The following is a 12,848-nucleotide window of genomic DNA, read 5'->3' as shown; positions in this document are numbered from 1 at the left end:
AACCTGTTGAAGAAAGACACTGTAGTAAAATGTACAGTGTAGCCTAATAAATGCACATTCTTTAAGCACAGAGTGGAATGTTTGGCATCAGTAGCTCTTTCAGGACAATCTCACTTCTATAGATACATAGGCAAAGATTTAATATGGTTGGTCAGGTTATTGCACCTTGGTACGGACAACATGTATTTTTTTGTCAAGGTTATTACTTTAATAGATACTGACATTTACTCGTAATAATACTTACATTTATTTTGCTGCACATGTAACAAGTTCTGTGGGCAAGTATTGGTTGGGGAAGGTTACGCTGTTCCTAAAGGAAATGTTTATGCATAGTTGGACAATGTTACTGTAACTTATGAAAAATTCTTTGATAGTTTTGTTTATTAAATGGGGATATAACTTTTTAAGGAGGCTGTGTTGAAGGCACAGATATGGGGTAAAGAGGTCCGTGGGGAGCTTAGTGTTTAGCACCGCTGGAAATGCAACCTTAAGTGTCTCAAATTAGGCATTCAAAAGAAGAGGTAGTCAAATTAGTGGGAAATTTGGATCTTAATTTCTCTGCCTCTCTTTCCATACCTTTAAAACTGAAACAGTTATGCCTAATATACAGGTGGGGTGAGGTTTGATTTGTTAATGTTTATAAGGTGCGTTAAGATCACGGAAGGTGCTATAGCAGTGTAGAATACTAGTTTATTATTATAAGAGTATTTCTCCTGTGCTTATCCAATATTAGCTAGTTATCAACAGGAAGAAAGAAAGAAGAATAACTTTAAAATAGTGTGTGCTTATATCAGGTAATTGTGATGGTGTCTCTTCCATCCACTTTCCAGTAGACAGACAAACACCACTACCCCAGTGGGCAGGGCACTGGCAGCCTTTCTGGAATTCTCAGCAGATCAGCCAAAGACTGAATGGACCTAGAGACTCAATTGCCACCTTGCCCTTACAAGAAGACTGAGCTATTAATATTGAGAGAGCTTTGTTCTCCAGAAGTCTGAAGGCAGAACCTTGGATAAGCACTACAGTATTATATATTCAATGGCACCTCCCCCCCCCCCCCGCCACTACCTACGTTAAATGTAGAGTTAAGGTTGCTTGGAGATATGTCATCCCCTTGCAGACGGTTGAGCTGAGCTAAACTGAAACAGGAAATGCAGAGTAAGGTTGCACATTCATCTTTAACTCTGCCCTCTTTCAGCACTACCCCAATATTCCCCATTAATACACACACCTTTACTCTGCCAACCCCAAGTTGCTGAAATGTAAGAACTCTTCACCACCTCTTTTAAAACCCATTCCATCAGAGAAATTCAGCTAACAAAATTAAAGTTGACCATGGTGCCTTCCCCCTGTTCCGCTGGAGCTGGTAGGAGCCAATGGGAATTATTTGCGTACGCTCCAGGTAGAGTCAGAGTGTTATGTGTACCTGTACAAGGCAGTGGAGGCAGTCATTGGCCCTGCTTTGTAAAGGTATGTTTGTGATATAACTGCATGTGTGGATTACTTTCAGGTGTGTGACAGTTTTAAAATATCATTTATGCAAATGTGTTTAATGTTTAGACTTTATGAAATGCTTGTAAATAGCTGCATGCATTGATAATTTATAATATCTGTATGAGATAATACTTAAGTGTTGGGTTGTTCTAAAACTGTAAAGCCACCAGGCAGAAGAGAAGCATTAACAAGTAAGTACAAAAACACCTGCTGTGGTAAACTAGTATATCTCATCCAACAAAAGAAGGTCCAGAGACACCAGGCAAACCGTTGTAGGAGATCAGAGGACAAGAATGGAACCCCAGGCTGGCAGATGGAAACCTGGGTGAACGGAACCTTAGACTGTTCATCCAGGCTGCCAGGAGGCTGAGTGACGCTGCCGGCTGGCAGCGGGCTGAGTGGGGCTGGGACCCCAGCTGCCAGTCTGGGGTTCCATACCATGGCTCCTGCCAGCCGGGATCCCAGTCGCCAGCCTGCTGCCAGCCCCGCTCAGCATGCTGCCGGCTGAGTGAACGGAGCCCCAGGCCGGCAGTGGGCTCGGTGGCAGCTGGGACCCACAGCCTAATATTTAAAAAAAAAAAAAAATGGGATCATGTGGCACCTTTGGCACACGTGCTGTAGGTTGAGGACCCCTGTTCTAGTGTATACTGTGTACTGTACTATATGGTAATTTTCACTGTACATGATTTTCCTCTTATGCGCTGACCTTGGAACCTAACCCCCGCATAACATGTGACTCCACTGTATTCATTTTTGAAAGTTTGTAATAACTGATGCTTGAGGGGGGGCGGAGGGGTAGAGGGAGGGCGCAAAATATCCTTGCACCGGCCCTGCTGACAGATGGTGTAAGCAGGTCACAGATATTCAATACACAGACTGGATTTCCTTTTCAGCCTGGGACCACTCTTTCACAGTTCAGAGTCGTTTTCTTCCAGAAGTACCTTCCAGGTGTTGAGTTGGGACAGTGACCAAGTCACAATGTCACTTCCCCTCTTTTTCTATATTTTCTTGCTGGAAAGTTCTTTGCTGTGATGTGGGGATCAGGCAGTCCCTCTTGGTCGAGCAGTCTCCAGTGCATACATGCGCTCTTTCTGAGAAGTCTCTGGATTCTCTTTAATAGGCCATAAGCACGTATACGCCTGGTCCTTCATTGCAATTGAAAGGTTGGCTGTGGGCGTCTCCCAACCTCATAACATATTTCAGTAATACAGATAGCAATACATCATAACTTCACATACAATCCAACAGGGTTTTAATGTATAGCAGATCGAGACTTTTAAAATGATATCTCACAAGGCATACTTTGTACATACCATAGTATCAAAGTGGTAGATATGGGGGTCCCAGAGTGGTTATTTGAGGTACAGAGTGTCACAGGGACTGTCTGTGACTCCATGCTTAGGCAGTTATAGTGCCTGAGGAGTTCACCCTTTATGTTTAGTTGGTGAAATCTAAATATAGAGCTCATAGACAGTTTGGGGTTTGTGTCCTGCTGCTTAACAGTCTGTCCTGAGGTTGGTACGCACATGTGAGTCACTCCAGACAGCTTGACCCATACCCTCAAGGTAAGGGAGCTGTAACTGTGAAGTGGTTCTTAAATTGAACATGTATGGTATTCTTTCTGGGGAGTTGGCCAAATAAGTGTATGCGAGTATCTAGAACCTCCTGAATCTTATCATGCTAAGGGCTCATGGGCATGTGTGCTTATTGAGGCATTGCTTTAAGAGGGTAGAGGAAAAGTGGCGTGGGCAACCTTTCTCCCCAACTCCATTGTGTCCTTTTATTTGTGCTTGCTCTCACCAAGAGGATTCCAGCTAATGGTTTATAAAAGGAGGGGAAGAGCTTTACTTTGCCAGCCCCACAGCTGCTGAAATGTACAAAGTATGTGCGTTAACAGAGAGTGTTGGGGCACTGCTGAAAGAGGACAGAGTTCGTTATACTTTCTGGTTTTTAGAAGTTGAGTTTTGTTCACATTCTAAACGGGAATGAACATCCATCAACTGTATTTGACTCTGTCAGTGTAGGCTTTTTTGTTTTGTTTGCCACTGTATTTCCTCGTGGTTCTGTTCCTGTGTGTGTGTAATATTACACCACACAGGAACAGAACCCTGAGGAAATTCAGTGGCTTTATATGTGTATGTGTGTATATTTTGTTGGCAGATGTTAGTAGTCATTTAGGCAGTTGTACATATCTCCTGTCCCACCACTTAGCATCCTGAGTCCACCATCCTCCCTCTCCCACACACATCAGCTACCTCATACCAGTCTACTTTGGCGCACTTCCCCAGCCATGCCCCTGACACTGTCAATTTATTTCCCCCTACCCTCTACTGTACCCAGGCCCCCCACCATAAGCAGGAAACACATCTCCTTGTGGTCTTCCACTCCTATGACACAAATATTTCTGTTGATGTTCATTCCCTCCTATAACCGACTCACATGCAGTGCCTGGAGTCAAGGACGACTATGTCACACGTGGAATATTGGTTTCTAGTTCAGAATGGTTGCAGGGTTGAGTTTGTGGCAGGGCTGGTGAGAGGAATCCGATTGAGTTTCAGTTCCAAAACACTGACAATTTTATGTTTTTGAGAGAGACCTTCTCTGACCCCGGTCCAGTAGATGTTCCCCATCTCTGAGAAACAGTGAGATGTCGGAGCTTGTAATGTTTCTATGCTATTATGACATTCTGATGTGCAATCCAGACCAGTGAGGGACTGTCACCCCCATACTGCAACTCAGCTGCCTCACAATGCTTTGCTGCTGTAGCTGCACCTAGGACACTCATAAACATCCTTCTAGTATGCAGGTTAAACCCGGGTGTTTGTGTATAGCTGCAGCCTGCCAGCCATCCATCAGTCACATTCTGGCGTCCACACAGCCTTAGGAACCACTTGCAGAGGGACCTGAATCCAGTCCTGGATTTTTTCACCAAACATGTGCTCTGCACTGTCCAGCCTTCTCTTGGAATATCGAGATATGTTAGGTCTGTTGTCCCTCTTAATGGGGATCAATATACAACAGTTTGCTACCCAAAATGGAGGTTACCCACTCAGTTCTCAACACTGGAAGTAAGTACATAAGAACAACCATACTGGGTCAGACCAAGGTCCATCTAGACCCGTATCCTGTCTTCCAACAGTGACCAATGCCAGGTGCCGTAGAGGGAATGAACAGAAACAGGTAATCCTCAAGTGATCCATCCCTTGTTGCCATTCCTAACTTCTGGCAAAAGGAGGCTAGGGAACCCATGCATGCCATCCTGCCTAATAGCCACTGACAGATCTATCCTCCATGACTTATTTAGTGGTGTTTCTTTTTTAACCATGTTATAGTCTTGGCCTTCACAACATCCTCTAGCAAGGAATTCCACAGTCTGACTGTGCGTTGTATGAAGAAATACCTCCTTTTGTTTGTCTTAAACCTGCTGCCTATTAATTTCATTTGGTGACTCCTAGCTTGTGTTATGAGAGAGAGTAAATAACACTTCCTTATTTACTTTCTCCACACCAACTGTCTTGAGTAGTTTTGTATCATTTGCAAATATTGTCCCCCACTGTTTACCCTTTTTTCCAGCTCATTTATGAATATGTTGAATAGGACTGGTCCCAGTACAGACCCCTAGGGGACACCACTATTTACCTCTCTCCATTCTGAAAACTGATCATTTATTCTTACCCTTTGTTTCCTATCTTTTAACCAGTTTACCAATCCAGGAGAGTTTGTTTTGATTTAAAAAATAAAACAAGTTTATTTAATTATAAGGAGATAAAATTTGAGTACCATTATAAGGTATTAAAGTCAGAAATAGTTGCAAGAGAATACAGATAAAATGCTTCCCACTACTAAAACTTAACCAAGATAGACTGGTTCAAGGTGAAATCCCTTACCACATGTTCCCAGTAATATTGCTGACCCAAATTCTCGGGCCAGGATTCTGCTCTAAAGTGCTTGAGCTGTTTCTGTTTTCGTCTATGTGGGGATAAGTAGTGATACCTTGCAGTGTTTTTGTCCCTTGCCTTTTATAGTTCAGTCACCATTTGAAATACATTTTCCTGAGGGTCGCCCCCTAGATACATTTCATTGTCTCTGTGAGGACAGAGACAGGTAGACTGAGGATGAAAGAGTTCTATGGTGTTTGCTAAAATGCAACGTTATCTGTTCCTACCCCCATTCCTTGCCAAAGAATGGCCATTTGACAGGTGATTGCTCATCACCTTTGACACCTGGCAGAGGTGTCAGTTTGTCCTTTTGTCTTTGAGAAACAGGTTTACCCAATCTTGTCTGGTAAACACACTTCAGTCGTGACTTCAGCTTATGTTCGTAGCTTTACATATAACGTTACTATGCACATATCACCATGATATTATTGACCAGTGAGTTATTAGTTTTCAAGTGATACCTCACAAGGCATATTTTGTACAAAGATTATAACAGTGGTATATAGGGTGCAAACAGAGGGTGCATTTGGTCACAGCCACACACGACGCATTTTCTGGCCATCCATGAACACCCGCCCAAGTTCGCTAATTAATATTCTTCCAAAACACAGCTTTCATGCAGTTTTGGGCTGCATTGGCAGAGCTGTGGGTGCCAGAGGTTGGGCTGCAAGGCTGTTGGGGTGCACTGGAAAAATGGGGGTTGCTATGCCTCCCTCACCAGAGCCCCTACCATCTATCCCCCCCCCCCACTTCAGCCCCAAACTCCTCTCTCCCTAATACCTTACTTCTCAACCCCCTTAAATCTTTTCCTTCCAGGAAGCATTCACATGTCTAATTCTTTCCCCAAAAGACTTTGATTACTAAGGCTACAGCTACACTACAGATCTTGCAGTGCAAATGCTCTAAGCCAATGAGAGAGAGCTCTCTTGTCATGAGTGAAGGTAGCTATGTCAGCAGGAGAAGCTCTCCCATTGACATAGTGCTGTCCACACTGGCACTTAAATTGATGTAACTTAAGTTGCTCGGGGTGGCTAAGGCTATGTCTACATTACCACTTATGTTGGCAAAACGTATGTCACTCTGGGGTGTGAAAAAACACCTCCCCGGAGCAACATAAGTTTTGCCAGCATAAGCACTAGTGTAAGGTGCTATGTCAGTGAGAGGACCTTCTCCGCTCATTGTGGTGGTTTTATTATGTCGATGGGAGAGCTCCGGTTGCCATAACGTGGCTACACAAGTAATCTTACAGTGTTGCATCTGTGCCGCTGTAGATTCACTAGTGTAGACATGGCCTTATTCACAACCCTGAGCGACCTAACTTTTCTACCGACCTAAGCTGTAGTGTGTACATAGTCTAAAACTGCCACTCACGACTCACAAATTGTAGCAAATTCTGATCACTCATTGCAAAATTCCTTTTGTCTTAGGTGGGGGCTTGTCATAACTACCCTTAGGGCCTTACCAAAGTCACAGGCATGAAAAATGCGTCACAGACCATTAAATCTGATCTCTTCTCCCCCACCCCCATGAAAACTGGTTTTTTATGTGCTTTTACCCTAGACTATACAGATTTCATGGGCGAGACCAGCATTTCTCAAATTGGGGGTCCTGACCCAAAAGGGAGTTGCAGGGGGGTCGCAAAGTTATTTTAGGGGAATCATGGTATTGCCACCTTATTTCTGTGCTGCCTTCAGAGCTGGCTGGCCAGAGAGCAGTGACTGGTGACCGGAGCGCCCAGCTCTGAAGGCAGTGTTACTGCTTCTGAGATGGGTAGCCGGAGGGTTGCAGTTGCTGACTGAGGGCCCAGCTCTGCAGGCAGCAGTATAGAAATAGAGGAGGCAATCCATACCATGCCACCCTTACTTCTGTGCTGCTTCTGGAAGAGCTGGCTCCAGAGTTTTTGCTGCCCCAAATGGCGGGGGAGGGGAAAACAAATTGCGATCGGCAGCACTTCGGTGGCAGCTCCACTGCCACCGCTTTGTTCTTCTATGGCAATTCGGCAGCAGGTCCTTCCCTCTGATAGGGACTGAGGGACCCGCTGCTGAATTGCCACTGAAGAGCTGGATGTGCTGCCCCTTCCCCTTGGCCGCCCCAAGCAGCTGCCTGCCATGCTAGTGCCAGGAGCCGACCCTGGCTATTGGCGGCAGCTCTGCCTTCAGAGCTGGGTTCTGAGCTAGCAGTCTCTGCTCTCCAGCTGCCCAGCTCTGAAGGGGATGCTGCAACCTGCAGCAATGAGGAAGAAAAGGTAGCAGTACTGCAACCCCCCTTACAATAACCTTGCAGACCATCCCCACACAACTTCTTACAATTACACCATAAAATTTGAGATTTAAGTAGCTGAAATCATGAAATTTATAATTTTTAAAGTCATAGGACTGTGAAATTGACCAACATGGACTGTGAATTTGGTAGGGCCCTACTTATCCTTAATTGAATGGTAAATTCAAAGCCACCAAGAAGTCTGTGACTCATTCAGTCATTAGTACCCCTCAGTTTAACAGTACGAGACAGCAAAAGGAAACTTTTTTTTGGGGTGGTTGGTTGGGTTTTTTTTTTTGTTTGTTTTAATTTTGTGTTTGGAAGGGGCTGTAGCTCAGGAATATCTTTGTCAGATGACCTCAAATTGGCCTAATATTATGCATGAGGAAGAACTGTATAAAACTCAAGTGAGCTTTTTGTGTTACACCTGTCCAATGCTTTGGCCCCCAGCTCTATGATTTTTTTGACTGAGACATTGGTGGATGAGGGATTTTCTGAGTAACGGTCCAAGTACCTGATCATAACAAAAAAAGATTTAACGTGGTTTTGGAGGAAGGAGTAAGAGTGATGACTTTTGGTGCTGGATTCTCGAGTTACTGAGGCCACTTTAAAGTGGCCTTAAAGCAGCTGGAAATAACCAGTGAGAATTTCCCTTGTGTACAGGAACTATCTGCTAACATAAAGCTGGTAGAAATGTCTCTGCTGCCTCTTGCATCGGCCACCCCCATGCTCCTGGCATAAGATGAGAAAAGGGCATGTCCAGGATGGGTGGGGTGCCCTGATCTTCCACTGGTGGGGGGGTCCCTGGGAGACTTCACTCCTGTGGTGTAAATTAGAGCTGCATCAAAGCAGCTTTAAACTTGTACCAGGGTTGTGTGGCTGAGGATCAGGGAACTGCCATAGCTCTTTACTAATCTGAGCTGCACTGAGGCAGGGTGGGAAACCTCCTCATCTCTACCAGGCAACATTCAAACCAGTGACTTAAAGGTGAAAGGCACTTTCTTTCATTGTGTATCTTGTAAGCTATCAAGTCTTAAGCTGGGGGAGGTCAGAAAGGTGAGCCATAAAATCGTGCAACTAGAGGGCTCCAGTGGAAATGCTGACAGATCTAGAAATACAGTAAAACTATCTGGTGAAGCAATAATAGCTCTAAAATACTTCTCAAGCATCTATGCAGCAGACAAATATTACAGGAAAGGATCAGCCTGCTTAAGAATGACAAGGAATTGGGAGCAGAGGATAAGGACCCCCTGAGATTAACTTAATAAAGCTTATTTTGCATCTGCCTTTATAAAGAAGGCAGGCCAAGACCCAAATGTAGGATCAGATTTAAGGGGAATTAGGCAGTGTAGAGATAATATCAACAATAATTTTAAGAGCTTCTAACTTATTTTAAAAACAGAAATGGCACAAGAACTAGACAACACAATGGCAGGCTAAAATGTTTTGACTCTTAAATGTTGAAATGACAAACGCCTTTGTTAAATGCAGATTTGCGAATACATTAGCTAAATGAAAACTCCTAATATCATTACTATATAAATAGTAAAATGCTTTATGTACCTAATAACCTTGCTAAATGGCTTCTTTCTTCAGTAATTAATTTAAGAATAGAATATTTATATTAATGGGGAATAAAATAATTACGAAGAGTGTGCAAGTAAACCTTTACCCAACTAGGAAGACAAGAGAAACTATTGTTCCCAAAAACTGTTGTTGTATAGTCACAAATTAACCTAAAAATTTTCTAAGAATTATTAATTTAAAAAAACTGTTTTTTTGTGAAGAGTGTGTTTGTACTTTTTGAAAACAGAATTTCATTATCTGTCAATCGCCAATAAATTGAAAAAATATTTGAGACTGGACTGAATAGAAAGTTAAACGAAGGCAATTAAAGAATGTCCATTAATGAACTATGTGCTCATAAGATGAGGAGGCTCCTAAGGATTACCCATGAAAACAGGGAGCCAATGAGAGAGTGACAGCAACTAGCTTGAATCTAAACAAACCTGAAAATGTTTTTCTAATAATTTAATGAAAATATGAGTATATAAAAGACTCCGAAGTGAGCGTGTGTCCATCCATCTCTATGAGCAAGCTGCCACTGACAAACAAGGATAAACTTCGCCAAAACTTCAGCATGCGTTAGTGAGAGAACATTAACTAAGACACTGCCAAGGGATTGGATTTATAGCTCTTGTTTTTATTGGAATACTGAAATGCTGTGTCCATTTAAAAGATTAACAGTTTCTTCTGCTAATCGCCGTATGTTTTGACCATGTCTTCCTGAAGAGGAGACAGAAGCTAAACATTTGGTAAACAGAAGAACAGTGGGATTTAATTGGACATGGTTCTGAATAGTCTGTTTTAAGACAACTCCCTAAATGGCTTCTTGTAAGTAACTAATTTCAATATTTTCTTCACTTCATAGGATTTAGGTTAGGTTGCTTACTTTGCCCAATTATATACAGTTTAGGTTATTAACGAGACAGGCTTTACTTGCCCTTAAACAAATTATTTTGCCATATATAAACTGTTTTAAATATCTAATAAGATACTAAAACTGAATTCATGGTAATTTTGGGAAACAATATACTTTAGTCTTAACTTACCAAGAGAAAAATGACCCACCAAAGGCAGGTTCACTGTCAAGGGTATAATCTCTATTTTAAAAATGTCCACAGAAAAACAAACAAAAAAGACTAATGGAACTAACAAACTTATCACTTGTATTCTGTCATTTGTGTTGTTTTGTTTGTTTTCATGTTGTTCCTTGTGATGATTTTGCTTGGTCCTGATCATGGTGTTTCCTAAGGTATGTAAAAACACCTGGGACTAAATAGTGGGAGCCACATCTTGAGTTGGCAGTGAGAGAAACAATCAGTAAGAACTGCTCTACCACTTCTTGTTTCTCTGCACTAGAAATACTTAATCTTTTAAAAAAAAATAAAATTACATGTCCTCTGTCAGGAAAGAGGGCCTGCAGCTGGGCCTGGGATCAGCTGGCTAACCTCAGCTGCAATCCCTAATCAATCAGATAGCCTGATTGACTGAGCGGCAGAACTGCTTTTAAACTCGGCAGTATCACTTGGCCAGTGGCTGCTCAACACTTAATGCCTCTCCTGTGCTTGCCTTGTTCCCTGATTTGCTCCTCTGCTCAATTTCTGACTGATTTCTGCCTTCAGCTCTGACCACTTGGCATGCCTGTCCATGTGCTGGTCCATGACAGCATCCGGCCATTTAAAACTACCCCTTTCCACCATACAAAGGTCTATTCGTTTTAAAATAACTTTGCTTTAATAATTGAAATGATTGCATGGTGCATAGGTGAAGAAACGAGTTTTCAGAAGTGGCTCTGAACTTGGCAGTATCCATTGAACGTGGTAATAACTTGTTGAATGCAAAGCACTTTGTAATGAAAAATAGATATTCCAGATTATGGCTAGAAGATGACATGTTGCATATTTTATGCTTTTGTTTTGAAAGGTAGGCACAGTCAACATACAGAATTATTGTTTCCCTTCTTGTATTACTCTTTTGTATCAGACATAAAAGTGAATTAAATAGAATGAGAATCTAGGGGTGGGATGCGGGAAGCAGGTTTATAAGAAGGTTGCCTCTGGACTGGCTTGTTCTCTAATATTTTTCATCCTTGTGCATATCCTTCTTCCTGTTAGGATGCATTAGGATGCTAGATGGCTGGTAATGATGCTTTGAGGAGTAGATTCACCCCTAGTGCATGAAAACACAGAACTCCACTATAAGAAGTAGGTTTGCAATTGTGTTGTGCAGCAGTTGCTTCACCAGAAGCACACCAAAGGATTGGTGGAGAGATGCAAGTCTGAACCTGCCCCATATTCAAGGAGAGGTAGTGAAGGCTTTGGAGAGAGACTCCATATCCTTTCCCCCACCCCCCCGCCTGGAAGAATTATGGCCCTTGTTTCTCAAGGGTGGTGGATTTAAATATGGAAAAAGCAAAGTGGAAAAAATGGCTGCAGGTTCTGAGATGGGCATTAAAGGAAAAAAAGATACATCCTAGGCTCTTAAGAACAACCAAAGAGACAAAGTAATGTAGTAATGACTAACATACTGGGATGTCTTGTTTGACTTTGAGTATTGCAGGCCTGTCTTTTTGTTTTCCACTATTTTATTTTTGACAACAGGCTCTGTATTAGATTAGAACTGGAGCTGAGTAAGTAGTGCAGGAAAATAAATTTATTTTGACCATGTCACACATACACTTTATTCACTTTCCACAAACATTCATGGAAAAAATTCAGATGTTATTTACATAAATGTTAATGGGAAAACTCTCTCTCTTCTCCCCCCCCCCCCCCCCACTCGTCTGCAAGTACTTCTCTGAACCTCTTGAGAGAATCAAACCTCAAGATCCTTATTCACCCCCCTCTTCCTGTTTTTACTAAAGCTATGATCATCCAGTCAAGGAAGAGAAATGATACCATGTGACCAATCACAGAGTGCGACTCCTGAATAGCAAATAGCTATAACTCACCCCAGACCCTTTACAAGCATTCCATAGGCTGAAACTCATTCACGCTGAACAATGAGTAAATGTGAACATACACATTCATAGGAATTGCAACCTGTTCATGGATAATTTGTGACCAGAAAAGGGAGTCCATTCAATTAATAAATGGTTTTCAATGAACTGCTCCCACAATTCTTATTATGACAGTAACAATTTTACCTAGAGTTGGGTTTAAAAAAATTGTGTGTTTAATGTGTTTTATCAAAATGTTTCATTTATTTTCAGTTTTTCCAGATTAAAACATTTTTAATATTTCATTGTTTGGTCAGTTGAGTCAAATGATGGGATTTGTCGGGGGTGTTTGTGAATTAAAAAAAAAACACTTTTTGTGTGGAAAACTCGTGTTGGGAAGAAAAGGGTACTTGTCTAAGAAAAATGTTTTTGTTTTGAACAGCTCTGTCTTCAATCTGTATGGTGGTAATGACCCTATAGACATAATCGCTTGGTGGGATTTTTCTTTAATCTTTGTGATCAAGGCTATAAATATTCATATTGGCAATTTGTTACAAACCAGATAAATTTTTTTTGTAAATGCATCCTCTTAAATGTTGATGCCTTGAGGCTGCTCAGCAATAGTGAAAATTTAAAAGCCCTGTACCAGAAGCATA

Source organism: Gopherus evgoodei, chromosome 3 (genome assembly GCF_007399415.2).
Source record: "Gopherus evgoodei ecotype Sinaloan lineage chromosome 3, rGopEvg1_v1.p, whole genome shotgun sequence".
NCBI lineage: Eukaryota > Metazoa > Chordata > Testudines > Testudinidae > Gopherus > Gopherus evgoodei.
The sequence above is the reverse complement of the archived record's forward strand: the minus strand, read 5'-3'. Positions refer to the sequence as shown.